Source organism: Antechinus flavipes, chromosome 4 (genome assembly GCF_016432865.1).
Source record: "Antechinus flavipes isolate AdamAnt ecotype Samford, QLD, Australia chromosome 4, AdamAnt_v2, whole genome shotgun sequence".
In the NCBI taxonomy this organism is placed as follows: domain Eukaryota; kingdom Metazoa; phylum Chordata; class Mammalia; order Dasyuromorphia; family Dasyuridae; genus Antechinus; species Antechinus flavipes.
In genome coordinates this window covers 1,654,972-1,670,269 of record NC_067401.1, presented here as the reverse complement: position 1 = coordinate 1,670,269, position 15,298 = coordinate 1,654,972, and the positions used below count along the sequence as shown (strand labels likewise).

At 39.1% G+C, this 15,298-nt stretch overlaps 1 protein-coding gene across 23 annotated transcripts in view; it reads right to left on the bottom strand.

Annotated features, from left to right (window-relative positions):
• The window catches only part of PCBP3 (poly(rC) binding protein 3), a 308,429-nt gene that overhangs the window by 137,743 nt on the left and 155,388 nt on the right, over nucleotides 1-15,298 (bottom strand). For 21 of the 23 annotated variants that reach the window (XM_051998342.1, XM_051998341.1, XM_051998332.1 and 18 more), the window contains exon 2: nucleotides 5,757-5,854. The exons of the other annotated variants lie outside the window; for them this stretch is intronic. The gene's annotated coding sequence lies outside the window, so the exon portion shown is untranslated. The remainder of the gene's footprint in view (nucleotides 1-5,756; nucleotides 5,855-15,298) is intronic. 23 annotated transcript variants of the gene reach the window in all.

The window sequence follows — 15,298 nt, the reverse complement described above, 5'->3', positions numbered from 1 at the left end:
CTCTCTCACTCCACCCACCAAATCCTCTACCCAGTCTCCTATACAACACATCAAACTTGCACAGAGAGTGGGCGGGGCCATTCTTTCTCCAAGCATATATTAATAGAGTATTGGCCAATTGCTAATTAGCCTCAAGTGCTAAGAGGGACCTCAGTGCGAGAGCTTCAAGAGCATCAGCCCATTACAAGTCTTATTGATGGGTCTTTATATGGAGGAAGACATGTGAGGTTATATATATACATATGTCTAATTTGAAAGGAGGAAGAAAAAGAATGAACATTTAGAGTAGCCACTATATTCTAGGCTATATATTTTAATAATATTATCTCATCTAATAGAGTCAAGGAAACTACTTCCTCAAAAAAAGTGATAGGCTTCTATGGGTACCATCATGCCCAGGAGAAAGAAAAGTGGAGGTCTCAGAGAGACTAGCAGCCATAAGAATGGGAGTCATGAAACTAAAGAGGAAAGTGTATGGCATATGGTTAAGAGGGTGATCTGGGTGAGGTCAGAAGATAGAATTAGTTCAGAATTTGTTGCACAGTATGGTTCTATCATAGAGCAATGCATAGATAACCACCCCTTTCCTCATGAATTCTAATTCTAAGAATTAGACACAATAGAAAAAAAGACCATGGGCAAGATTTGAAAATGCATAACAGAAATTGGTTAGAAGAGGAAACTCAAACTTGGTACTTCAAAAACCTTATTTCTATGAGGAACAGAAAGAGATGAAAGAAATAATAAAGAAGCAGGTAGATCATAAATAAAATACTTATACAGAATAGACAGAGGAAAAGAGAATTAATGACGGAACAAGCTTCTTCAATCAAGGCACAAGAAAAAAAGCTAACAAAGGAATCTGGAAAGGAAGAGAAGAGAAGAGATTCTGAACTATTAACTAAGGCTGTGGGAAAGAAAAGAAATTAATGTTAAGTAAAATTCTAAAACTAAGAAAAAAGTTGACAAACAGGAAGGAGATCTTGAGGAGAGGAAGTGAGCTTATGAGAATAGGACTGCATAAAAGTAGATAAAGAAAAACCAATTATGGGGACAGAATAGTGATTTAAAAGAGGAAAGGGAAAAATCATAATAAATCTTAGAGGTATGAATGGAGAAAAACTAGCTCTTGTAATTTTGCATGAGAAATAATCCAATAAAAAAACTGACAGGTTGGATGAAATGAAAAGTCTCACAATCTGTTGCTTATGAGAAACCCATTTTAAAAAGTAAAAAAAAAGTAAAAATATATAAAGAGTAAAACAAAATTTACTATGTGCATCAGGTAAATAAAAAAGTCAGAGTTACAATCATACTACAGAAAAAACAAAAACAAAAACAAAACTTCATAATATAAACAAGGAAATTGCATTTTGATTAAATCAACCATCAAAGAAAAAAAAACAATGTAAATATTAAACTTATATTCTCAAAATGTCATGCCATCTAAATCAATAAATGAAAACTAAATGGAGTTATAAAAAGATATAGATGGTATGACAATGATAGTAGAAGACTACAATGCTATTCTTTCACAAGCAGACATATGTAACAAAAAGACAAATAAAAAGGAATGAGTAGAATTTTAAAAAAGAGTATTCAGAGATGAAAGAGTTATGGTAGCTTCTCAAGTGGATGATGAAACAATAAAAATACATTTAAAATATTGCATTGAGCTTTTATTAAAAATTGACCATGTATTAGAGCACAAATAAATTTCAGATAAATGTAAAAAGGTATAAATACTAAACACATCTTTAACACACCATGATTCAATAAAATAGTTATCAATTTTGGGAGCATAAAAACTGAAGCAGATCTAGTAGACAAAATACCAAATAATGAGTAAATCAAAAAACAAATTATATGAGAGTTAATACTTATCTGAAAGACAATGACAATGGTGAAAAACATGCCAAAATTTCTGAGATATGATTAAAGCAGTCCTTACAGGAAAATTTGCATTTTTTTTTATCATTGTCATTGCCATTTCTGGGGACCTGAGCATTAGCATAGCGCAGCCCAAATAAAGAATAATCCATCAATCACAGTTCAATGAGTGCCAAGAGCAGGCAAACGATTACAGTATAATCTAGTTCATCTTAATCTACTCAGGTCTAATTCAATCCAGGCCAATCCAGTATGTTCCAATCCCATCTAACTTGACCCAGTCTAAACCTATCTGATCAAGTTCAATCTAAACTGGTCCACTATGCTTCAGTCTGGTCTAATTTTATCCAATTCTGTTCATATGGTCTACATTTTTTTTCATTCTGGTCCAATATGATTCAGGCTAGTAGTCTAATGTACTCCCTTCTGGACCAGGTAAGTCTAACTTAGCCCAACTCCAGTTCTTTTCAAACTGCTCTAATCTATTTCAACCTTGTCCAATCTGATATATTCCCTTCCAATGAGACTCAGTTTGCTCTTCAGTCCAATATGGTTCATGGCAGTCTAATTCAGTCAAATCTGGTCTAGTCCATGACAAATCCATTTCAATTCAGTTCAGAATAATCTGGTTGAAGCCATTCCAGTTTACTGCACTTCAATCCAATATGGTCCAGTCCAAATCCACTGAATCCAATAAATAAGCATTAACTCTACCACATGTAAAGCACCATTTGCTGGACATAATTATATATATATATATATATATATGACAGAGTCCTTGCCCTGGGCATAATTTTATATATATATATATATATATATATATATGACAGAGTCCTTGCCCTCAAGGAACTGATGTTTTATATCCCAAGGAGTGGGGGAAGTGGCAATATACACCTTGAATAGTATAAGAAAAGATACACCACTTCATGGTGCAAGGGGAGGATTAGACAAAAGGTTTCTTCAGAAATTTTGAAAAAAGAATCCAGAATTTTAGCTGAGAGAATCAGGGAATACTTCACAGAAGAGAAGATGCCTGAATTAAACTTTGGGAATGAGACAGATTCTGAGAGATGCTGGAAGGAAAGGGAGAGGAGAAGGGAAAAGTGAGGCACTAGTATTGCAAGCCTGAAAAGACCAAATTGTGTCCAGATGACTCTCATCAGGCCTGTTATTGCATCACAAACTAACTACACTCTCAGATGGGATTAAAAATATATGACAGAGAAGTTTTCTTCACTAAAATGAAGAAAACAATGACACAGATAGTTCTTAGTTCAAATGTATATCTATCTCCAGATGCTGCTACATGATGTGAAAGGAGATTTTTAACATCGGTAACTTACTGCAGAGAGGCTCTTTTGTTTCTGCTCATCTCCAAAAGTCTGGGCATGAGATTTCATTAAGGAAATAAAATACTCTGAGGGTCCAAGACTCAATGAAAATGTCATTCTTTTTCTATCCATAAGCCTACCATACTCACATACCCCAAGCCAACCAAACCAACCCCCCCCAACAAAAATGCAATTCTTGTAAATGATAAAAAAGCTGGGTAGAAGCTTGTGTCCTTTCACATTTTAGGCCCAGAAAAGTAGGAGGGTAGCAGGATGTTTGTAAGGGTCAACAGAAGATGGCAGAACCAAAGTCTCTTCCTTAGCATCATTCTGCAGCTCTGAAGTGAAGAACCCTTCAGAGGGCATTTCTTATCATTTTGCTGAAAATCATTCTTCCCCTAACCCCACCATGGCATTTTTCTTCACCTGGGGTGGATGGGGCCCTTTCTCTTATTTAGGCAGTGCTCATTAGGCACTCCTCTTTCCCAGCAAGCCGTCAGCCCATAACTTACATTTCTCTTAAAATCCCTTTTGAATGGGGTGGATTTTTTTCTGAGCTGTTCACTCTCATCTTTGTCTACGGTAGACAGGATGGCCTAGCAGCATAATTGAGCCTCATGAGAAATCCATCCTCCAAAAAGAGATGCTTTCCCTGATATTTCAGGGAGAAACAGAAAGCCAAGTCATTGGCAAAAAGATTAGAGGTCAGCAGCTTGGCCCACAGGAGTCTGGCCCATAGGATACCCCTTCCTAATGACATTACTGCTCCCTGAAGCTGGGATTGGGGAATGTAGCTGGGTACTCCCAGTTCAGAAATGCAAAAGATGCAAGAACCGGGCTGGAAGAAGCTTGGCTAGAAATAGCAGCTGGTTAGTCTTGAACTGAGCCAGTTAGAATCCCCCATCACAGTTCAGATGGGCAGGTCATATCTCCAAAGAAGTATATCTCCAGTGCCCTGCACCTTCCAACACTGAGAACTCTGTGTTCTTTCACTATTGCACGGTTCTTCTGGGGAACTCCTGAACTTTGACTCAACTGCTGTAGTTATTTATGCCAGGTAGACAGTGCACATTTCTCTCAGTGGGACAGCAGCCATTGCTTGTCCATAGATGACAAATCTGACAGAGCCAATTTTGTAGCTGGTGGGACTCATGGATCCAAAATGGGAATAGCCCTCAGTGGCCATGTCATTTACCCTGATCTGTTTACAGATGAGGAAACTGAGGTTCAAAGAAGGGAACATCCCAAATATCATTTTATTTTGGTGACTGGTCAGAGGGGAAGAAATCACCCAGAACCTTGGAAAAGGAAGGTCCAAATTACAATGAGGAGTTTATAGTAAGATCACTGGATCATTTGTGGAGCAATTTTTCCAAATGTTTCGTGGTACCACAAGGGGAACAAACATTTATGGAGGGCTATGTGCCAGGAACTTTGTCAAGCACCTTTACGGATACTATATCAGTTAATCTTCACAATGACCCTGTGAGGTAACTGCTGTCATCATCTTCATTTTACAGTTGAGAAAATTGTGGCAGACAGAGGCTAAGTGACTTGTCCGTCATCACATAGCTACTCAGAATCGGAAGCATGAATTGAACCCATACTTTCTGGATCTCTGGAAACATCCCGATGTTTCCTCCACTGTACTTCTAGCTGCATCCACAAGGAAGTAGTCATGGAGAATCAAGAAAAAAACTGGTCAGTGGAGAAAGGACACCCTATTTAACAATAACTGATGGGAAAACTGGATAGCAAATTGATAGAAATTAAAGTTAGGGTAATACCCCCTAATCATATATCACCATAAGCTCCAAATGAATATAAGACCAATAGAAAAAAACTAAATGCAACATGTTCTTGAAGATTTCTTAGAACACAATAATATTCTGTCACAGTTATGTCCCACAACTAATAGAAATCTTTGCCTCCATTATATTCTGCTTTTTTAAAAAAAGTGTTGATGTAAAAAGTTTTGGAGGATATGGGGTCATTCTTTTTGTTGCTGATTTTCTTGGGTTCCTAACTAGAGTCACAGAGTATAGATGGTTTGGCAACTTTATTTTCATAACTCCAAATTGCTTTCCAGACTGGACAAACCAATTCATCATTAACTGTAGCTGTGGGTATCCCTCCTTTCCTCCATTGCTGATTGTTTCCCATCTTTAGTCAGCTTGTCTAGTTAGCTGGGTGTAGGATGGGAGAAGTAGCTTCAGATATTCTTAGACTTGTATCTTCTGATTATTAGTGCCCTAGACCAATGTTGTATGTGATTGTTAGTAGTTTTCAAAGCTTCCTTTGAGGATTAGTTACTCATAACCTTTGACCTCTTAGCTATTGGAAATGACTTTTGTTTTTTCATCATTTTTTTTGATGTTTGTCAAGTTTATATTTAAACATAAGATATGCAATAGATAAGATAATGGAAAAAACAAGCAGAAAAAAACTTGGTGGCACTCAGATAGACCCAGAAAAAAATAATAGAAATGACAGAGAAACACATAAAATCTAAAACAAGAAGGTAATCCATTCTACCTGAAATGGCATCGTTTTTTGTCCCGATCAAACTTCTGGAAAGACTTATCTAGACATCCGAATGATAGGGCCAAATTTCATGAGCTGAAGCAGGAAAACTGAAAGAAAAAGATGAAAAGTGAAGGTATAGAATATGATGGACACAGAGTATCTTTTGCCTCAGGTCACTGAGGAATAATCACTTTTCACCAGTGGTAAGGCATGTCAAGTTAAGCATTCCCTTTCTCAGGTATGGGCTAAGTAAAAATTTATAGCCATGAAGGACCCACCAGGATAGCACAGGGCTAAGAGCTAGGAGCTACCATCAAGGACACCATATCCAACCCCTTCGTTTCACAAAAAAGGACACTGGCCGGGAGAATGCAATCAATGTGTCCTTCTCACATAGGGAGCAATCATCAGTCCCACGTAGATCTGAGCTTCACTCTCTGTCTCTAGAGTCAGGTTCTGTTCTTTCCATTACACAGACCATGGCACCTGAAATGAGGAATCCCCTTTTGAGGTCCTTTCCTCTCCCTTGGTTTATGTCAAACAGCCACAGACTTCAAAGGGAGCTTTAGAGGGAGAGAGAGGAGGATATCCCCATCTATGCATTCAGTAGTTTTCTCTCCACTTCAGTAAGTGCCTATCAGTGTTGAGATCTGTGTTATCCAGATTCATGTTGAAGTGGAATCTTTTAATTACTGGAGTCCCAGTGGTTTCCTTTCAATAGCTTTGTGGACATGAGCTGGCAATTGAACCCAAACACCTCTATTATTTGCCTATTTTGCTAGGAATTGTGCTTGCTGCTAGGTTCCTATCCTTTACAATCTGAATTTTGATCTAGCCTCTGCCCTTTCCAAAGTTAACGTTGATCTCTTGGAAAAAATAATTAGGTCTTTATTGATATCCCTCCTCCTCTGCCCCCATTTCATTTCCTCTACCAAAAGTTTTTTTCCCCCTTTAAATGATGAAGAGGAAAAATCATCAAAACCAACCAAGCCAAAATAACTCTACCCTTCCCAGATTGTCCTTCAATTAATCCAATAAATCAGGATTATGGTTTCCTCATAATCAAATCCATAAAATGGAATTTATCTCTATGTGGAGAAGTCAAATATGTACATATCTATCTTCCTTCTCTCTCTGGAGCCTCAGCTCCCCACTAGGAATTTCAAATGGGCTGTCCTGGAAACATCAGGCGCTCAATATGCCAAAAAACAGGACTCATCTTTCTGGAAAACTTCATTCCTTTCTTAATCTTCCCCATCTTGGTAGAATCCCATCCTCCAACTCTCCAGTCTTTTGTTCTCCAAGATCATAATCTTGTTGCCATCTCTAGCTCCTCATGTACGGCCATCCCATGTGACTACTCAGCTACCATATCTTTCCTTTGCTGCATTTTTTGAATTTAGGAAGAATTGGGTAGAACCCCTTTATTTCGGGCTTCAGCACCACTCATGATAGCCTCCTAACTGCTCTCTCTGCCTCAACTCTCTCCTTTCAACTCATCCTCCACACCGCTGCCTCTGTGACTTTCTCCAAGTAGAGCTCCGACCAGATGACTCCCCTCCTCAATCAACTCCAATATTGCCTTCAGAATCAAATGGAAATTCCTCTGCTTGCTTTGCAATGCCTTCACTTCCTCCCCCCATGGGACATTTCTCCCCCACTCTTTAATCCAAATTGGTCTCTCTGTCCGTGGTACTAAATCTTCTGTCCATGGTGCTACCGTCTCTGTCCATGGTGCTACCTCTTCTGTCCATGGGGCTACCCCCTCTGTCCATGATGCTACCTCTTCTGTCCATGGGGCTACCCCCTCTGTCCATGGTGCTCTCTCTTCTGTCCATGGGGCTGCCTCTTCTGACCATGGCGCTACCTCTTCTATCCATGGGGCTGCCTCTTCTGTCCATGGCATTACCTCTTCTGTCCTCATGCCCTTGCAGGGATTGCTTCCCATGCCTGGTATGTATTCTCTCCTTACCTCTGCCTCACAATTACCCTCCCTTCTTTGCAGGACACAGCTCAGGCACCACCTGATCCCCTGTCCACTGCTATCCCAATACTGTGGTGTTCTTTCTCTCAAACTATGTTGTTTTAAAAGACTTTGTACATAATTTTATTTTTTCAGGACAGTTTAGTGGTGAACTGGTTACAGTAAGGGCTTGGAGTCAGGAAGATTCATCTTCCTGAGTTACTGACTGTGTGAACCTGGACAAGTCATTTCACCCTGCTTGCCTCAGTTTACTCATTTGTAAAATGGCAAACTATTACAGTATTTCTGCCTAGAAAATCACAAATGAGGTCATGAAGAGTCGGATATGAATGTGAACAACAACTGTATTTATTCATGCTACATTTGTCCTGCATACATTTTTTATGTCTTCTTCTTATCTCCCTTATTGGAACGTAAGCAGTATTTGAGCCAATGACCTTGGCCTCTGACATTTTCTCTGCCTCCCCCTCATGCCTGGAATGTTTTCCCTCATCCACTCCAAAAACTAACCTCCCTGGCTTCCTTTGAGTTCCAATAAAACCCCAACTCCTGCAGAAAGCTTCCCTCAACCCCTCCTAATTCTGCTGATTTCCCTCTGTTAGTGCCTCTTCTTAATTCTGTATAGATCTGGCGTTGAATATACTTGTTTGAATGTTGCCTTCTCCATTAGATTGTGAGCATCTCGAAGAGAGAAGCCTCTTTTTGTATCCTCAGCACTTGTCACACTTGCTGGCATATAGTCAGTACTTAATGAATGTTTGTTGATTGATTAAAATAATTTATTCTTTGTATTATCCCCAGGGCTCATCACAGTGCATGGCACCAAAAAGTACTTACTAAAGACTTGTTTATGGATTTTACATTACAATGGTGAGCATTTCTAAGCACCAACTATGGTAATAAAGCAGGGAGTAGTCCTCTATTTTCCTTTTCTGGGCATAAATAATTCCATTTTGGAATAAAACTTCATTTCAACATCACTGATCACCCCTAAGTTTTGATCTTCCTCTATCCTAGTCCTTGGGAAAAGATAACAAAATGACAGTCCTAGCCCTTCCTGGTTACAGGCCCTGAGGCCAATGACAAGACCAGAAGAATGTTTCCAATGGCTGGCTCCCAGGGCCAGTGGCTTCCCTGCAGTGAGTCCAACATGAAGCCCATTCGAATCACAGAAATTGCTCTTCTCAATGAGCTCATGTATTTTTCTCACCACTGTAGTTTGTAACTATGGATGAATTGCAACCTTTTATGTACTCAGTCCCTAACGTCAGACCAGTTTTCTTTCCTTGATAATACGAGTCCAGCCGTCATCGAGGTATACAAAAGACAAAGAGAAAACAGTTTCTTCCCTCAAGAATCTTACATTTGAATAGGGAATGTGATTTGTATACACATTAATGTATAGAATATGTATGAAAAATAATAGGAGCTAGTTAGAAGAGAGGGGTACCAGGAGTCATGTATGTTAGAGGAGTCAGCAAACCTATCACCTAGGAGGTGGGGCTTGGAATGGGATCTGAGAGAAGGGAGTGTTTTTGAGGCAGATGTGAGCCAGGAGTGCATGCCAGGCAATAGTAACAATTACTTCAAAGGCCCAGAGATTAGAGATGGAGCAGCACACATAAAGACAAACAAGAAATCCACATAGATCAAACCACAGAGAATGAGGAACTGAACAGGGTAAAATGAGGCTGGAACGGTCCCTGCGAGGCAGAGGGGGAAGAATTTAAGTTCCAAATACATTTTCCTAGACATTGAAAGTCCAAGGTAATTTGAGGAAGGGAAGGATGCTGACACCTGGTGAGACTCAAGAAGGGAATTTTTCTAGGAGGTGAGACAGAAGCAAAGCTGAGCCCTGTGAAAAGCACCATAAATGGGGCCCAGTTAACAGGTGGGCACAATTTCTCCTTAAACCTCAGAATTGCTCCTGGTGAAGCAGGAATGACCTCACATCTCAGCCAGTGGAGATTTCTCTAAGAATTGGGATGCATGAAAAACCTTTTGTCAATATAAAGCCAACTATATTTGTGGCCCTAAGGCCTCTGGTGCTCATTGGTGCAGCAGGGCTTTTCTTCATCGGAGCCAAGCAAAAGCTGGATTCTGTTCTCAGCTGGTCTCATCCACCACGTTTGGGCTTTGAAACCAAATCACTGCTCTGCTTCCCCAGTAGGAAGGAAACATTCTGTTCTCTAAAGAGAGAAAGCAGACATGGGGAGGGATGCTAATCCAGACCAAGCTATGAGTCAAAATGGGCTTAGGTTTACCGGCAGATATCTGGTTGGTCTCAGAGTGCTGGGGATCTTCAGAGAAAATTGGGTTTGACTTGTAAATGCACAAATATGATCAAAATCATTAAGGGAGTGTCTGGAACAAGATGTCACTGGGAGTTCCTTCTTTGATCATAATTAACTTTGAGTATTGTTGGAGCTCATCCCACAGGCAAAGCTGCCTCCCGCTCTCCCCCTTCTTCTTCCAAGTAGCACCTAATTCTTCAAGAAACTGTTTTTGTAGGAAAGAAAGAGACTAGTTTTATTCTGTTTAGACTTGACTTATTTGTTTTTGTTTTTGCTTTGCTTTTTCATATAAACAGAGAAGAGACTAAAGAGAGGAAATGATGACATAAATAAAACATGAATATCTTAAATAAAAATATTTAAAGTTTCCCACAAGTTAATCAACTGTCTAGCTCAGCAATCCTTTGAATTTTACAGCAAGAATGCCAAGAACAATAATTAATGGAAACTGTTGGAATTTCCAAAGTTTACTCTGTATCTCTGGGCAAAACCAAGTCAATTATTTTAATGGGAAGCAGAAAATATTGTTTTTCAAGGACCTTGATCGTCACAACCAGCTGATGGATTATGTGGTAAGACTCAGTCTTCTACTCTTCCATTTTTGGAGCATCTTGGCCCTTTTCAGTTTTCCTTCCTCCAGCCATGACTACCCCAATGGGGAATCTCCTTCTGAATTGCCCGTTGCTGCAGGACATAGCAGTCAAAGCTCCAAATCAGAGCTTCTCTGGAATAATAAATCAAGAGAAGTCTATGGAAGTGAAATGCACAAGAATTTTCCAAAGGCTGATTACCTATATGGAACCTGAAAGGAAAAAGTCACAAATTGCTTCATTCATCCAGAAGTAATCACTATCCTCTGTATAACTCTCCTCACATGCCTGCATTTGCCTGAAAGGATGGAAAAAACTCATGAATCATGGTTAATGAAACCATAAGGAGTCCTTTGGCTAGCAAGCTAATATTTACCTTCTCAGGGTGGTGGAGGCAGGGGGTGCATGGAGTCCACCGACTGAAGTAGAAAGGACACGATGGCCAAAGACACGGTGCTGGATCTACTTATGGACTGCAGATCATGAAGAACTCAGGCAACTGGGATTAAATGACTTGCCTGGGGTCACACAGCTAGGAAGTGTTTATGTGTCTGAGGTCATATTTGAACTCAGGTTCTCCTGACTCCAGGGATAATACTCTATCCATTGTACCATCTAGCCCATTTTAAGTTTTTTTTTTTAAATTTCCATAGTATTTTATTTTTCCAATTATGTGTAAAGACAGTTTTCAACATTCATTTTTGTAAGATTTTGGGTTCCAATTTTTTTCTCCTTCCTTATTTCTCCCCTACCCAAGACAGTAAGCAGTCTGGTATAGATTATATAGGTATAATCATTTTAAAACTATTTCCATATTTGTCATGTTATGAAAGAAAAAAATCAGACCAAAAGAGAAAAACCATGAGGAAAAGGTGAAACCAAATAAAAAAGGTGAAAATAGCATGCTTCAATCCACATTCAGTCTCTTTAGTTCTCTTTCTTGATGTAGATGGCATTTTCTAACCCAAGTCTATTAGAATTATCTTGGATCACTGTATTGCTGAGAGGAGCTAAGTCTATCATAGTTTGTTTTTAGTTCTTAACAATGGGTTTAAGTACTGAAGCTCCTTTGACTGTCTGAACAACTATGGACAGTTCCAGCCTTGTCTACCAGTTTCCAGATGAGACAATCATGGCTTGAATTAAGTAGAATAACTTATACTGTGGTCACCTAGTGGAGAAGGGGCAGAACCAAGGCTCATACTCAGCTTCTCTGGCTTCAAACCAGGGTGTGTGGAATCATAGAATTAGAATTTCAGAGTCTCTGAGTTGAAAGGGATTTATGAAGCCCCCAAGTCCCAACTCTGTCAGGGCAAAAGTCTCTCTTGTTCAGGAAACTCAGGTTGCATTCAGAACCAGTCAGTCTGTCATGTATTAAATGTCTATTATTATTATCAGGACTGTGATGAGCACTGGGGATACAAAAAGAGACAAAAACATGGTCCCTGCCCTCAAGGAGCTTATTTAGGGGTGATGGTATGTAACTGATTGTGTGCATATGATATCTATTCAGAGTGAATGGGAAATAATCTCAGACAGAAAGATGAAGAGTGCAGGAGTATGAAGGTAGCAATCCATGCTAGGCAGATCATAGATAGAATAGCATATTCAATTCCAGGACTTTATGTAAAGAAAGGTCTTAATAAGGAGATGGTTGCTTGTAAACATCTGAGGACTGTCATGAGGGAGGGGGCTTACACTTGCCCCCTACTGTCTTGTTAGAACAATGCCATTGGTTCAAACATGGGAATAATGTTGCGTCACTCCAGTCCTAAGTTCTTTACAATGTTTCTGACTATAGCCTGCAGTCCCATCTGCCAGAGTTCTCATTCTCTCTGGAATGCAAGGGCCGGGTGATGTGGGCTATTTGAAGTCAGTTTGTTGTTTTCATCATTTCTAACTCATCTTGGGTCCCTGATCATCACTCTTAATTCTATTTGTTCCCTATGGTGGGCCATTCTTTTTGGTAGAAACAAAAGTATAGGAGCCAAATAAGAATGAATAATTGTTTCTTCTTATCTCCATAGTCGACAAATTTCTATCAATGTTACAAAGGAATAAAGAATGGAATTCATTGAGAAAGAGGTTGGACAAACCATATTTGTTGAATAAATAGGACCAACTTCTTTGAAAGGAACATAAGCAATGTTCCTAGTCCATAAACATAATGTTAGAGACTGCAGAAAAATAGAAAAAAAATTACCATTAGAAAATCACAATTATCATGTAACTATTTTGCCTAACAGACATCTATCTATTGTCGTCTAATAATAGGTCAAGTATCACTGATAGCTGGATGGAAGATGGCTTATGGGAAGCTGGCTGTGCTGCTATTTTAAAGGAATTCAGAAGGGAGTGGTCACCACTGATTTGTCTCCAACTTTCCACCAAGTGTTGATCCTTTCAACACTGGCTTCAGCCTACTCAAAGGGTCTGCCTTATAGGGATAGTGGGTTAATGTTTTAAGGAGCAGCTTCCAGAATGTGAGTTTGTAACCATAAAAGGATACAAATATAAAATTTTAAAAATCACTCCTTTTCTTTGATGATCAAATTTATTTCACAGAATATAAAGGAAAAGACGTTGACTCTGAGGATCATTTCTCCCTAGTGAAGTTTAATTTACATGAAAAGTAACAACACTGAGGAGATGGAAAAGCCCCCCTGACCTGCATCTTGCAGCAAATGCTGTCTCTCAGCTTGTATCTAACGTAAATAGGAACCAAGGGCAACGTTGGCCGAGAGCCCAAGGTCAAGTGCAAAGGCTGATGTAAGAGGATGAGGTAAGACAACGAGCAAAATGACTCATAAAGCAGTGACAAGGAGAGAGTGAGCCTGCAGAGAGTTTGGCATGCAAGCCACAGAGACTGGCTCATTGAAAGGGGCTTTGTAGAGGAGCCCAGAAGGATGACAAACAGATATTTCATGGGCTAACTACCACTTTAAATAGAGATCTCTCAAGAGTGAACGTCAAATTTGGATTTTACCACTTTGGTGACAATGGGAGAGAAATGGTGATGACATTTAGGAAGATGGAGTCAAAATGGGCAAATTCAAAAGAAAGAAGTTCGAGCTAAGAACGTCACCACCTAAAAAATCTTCAAGGATCCAAATTCAGTGTTCTTCCCAGAACGCCTCCTTTACTTCACTTTTTAAATATGACTGAGGAAAACATTCACAACCATTGACCTACATTCCTGATTTTGTAGTTTTTCAAATTTTGTGAAAATTGCCTTTGCACATACTGAGCATCTTCATGATAAAAAAAATGAGATAAAAACAAATTCAGGCTCTCTTCTATTCCTAATTATTTTTCCAATTAATGCTCCTGCTTCCCTCTCTTTATCCCCATTTTAAAAAGGTGATTTTTCTCTAGCCAACTTGGAAAGAAATTTGGAACTATCCCCTCAAAGTGATTTAAGTGTGCACACCCTTTGACTCAGTGATGCCATTTCTAGGCCCATACCCTAAAAAAATTAAAGACAGAGCAATAGCATCCATTTGAAAGCATCTATTATCAAAATTTGGTGGATATGAAGCCTTTTATTTTTGTCACTGACCTCTTTGGGGGATCTCTGGATTAGAGAACAAGGATATTTTAGCCACTTTATTTGCATAATTGCAAATTGGTTTCCTGGATGCATTAGTGTGCCTGGCTTTCCAGAAGTCCTTTCCTCCAACACTGACATTGCATCTTTGTCAATTTATTGGGTGGGAGGTGAAACTTTAGAGTTGACAATTCTCTTATTCTTAGTTATTTGGAAGCTTTTTTTTTTCAGATTATTGCAAATACTGTGCAATTCTTTGGAGAATTGGTTGTTTATATTCTCTGGTGACTTAGCTTCTGGGGATATGTGTGTATATAGATATAGATAAGTAGATATACACACACACATATATATGGAAGAAAGAAATGGTGAATATGCATGAATATATTTTGTACAGATTGATTTTGCCAATTTTTCTCTTATTCTTTTGTCTTTTTATAAAAATCCTCTGTTACATGGGGGAGGAAAGAAAGGGCAATTTTAGTCTATGCAAAGACAAAAGGCATCAATACTCATATTTTAAAAAGAAATATAAAACTAGATTATCAGACCATTTAATATAAAGGTCGTTTCCATCTTAAGTTATATTAATTTTATTCCTATAAATGAGCTCTTCAGTGTTGTGTAATAGAAACTTTGTATAGTATCTCTCTTCCTTATCTGGTTAAGAATTTGCCGCTTGACCATAGCTGAGAGAAGTTTTGATGGTGTTCTAGGGAGATAGCATGTCACAAAGCCAGCCTCCGAACTAGGAAGAACTGATTCTGGGCTTGTCACTGAGACATGCTGACAGTGTGAACCGAGGCAGATTTGCTCACTTTTCTCTGGCATCTTTCTAACACCAGGAGCTGCAGGGAAGGAATGGAAGCTCATGGACACAATGATTTTTCTTCCATGACCACCATCATGTCATCTTGGGAAAAAAGAGCTGGATGCCCAATGTTGATAGATCATTCCCAAGTCAGTTTACCCAGAATGTCCTTCGCTTGTGGCCAAACAGCTCACTCTGGGGTTGATGTCTCAAGGAGCCATTGGCAGCAAATGTCTGTAGATTCATGGAATATTGGGCCCAAGTTTGGCCATCATCCTTAATATAATGAAAAAGGTGCAAAGGATTTTGATGAAAATAGAAAAAG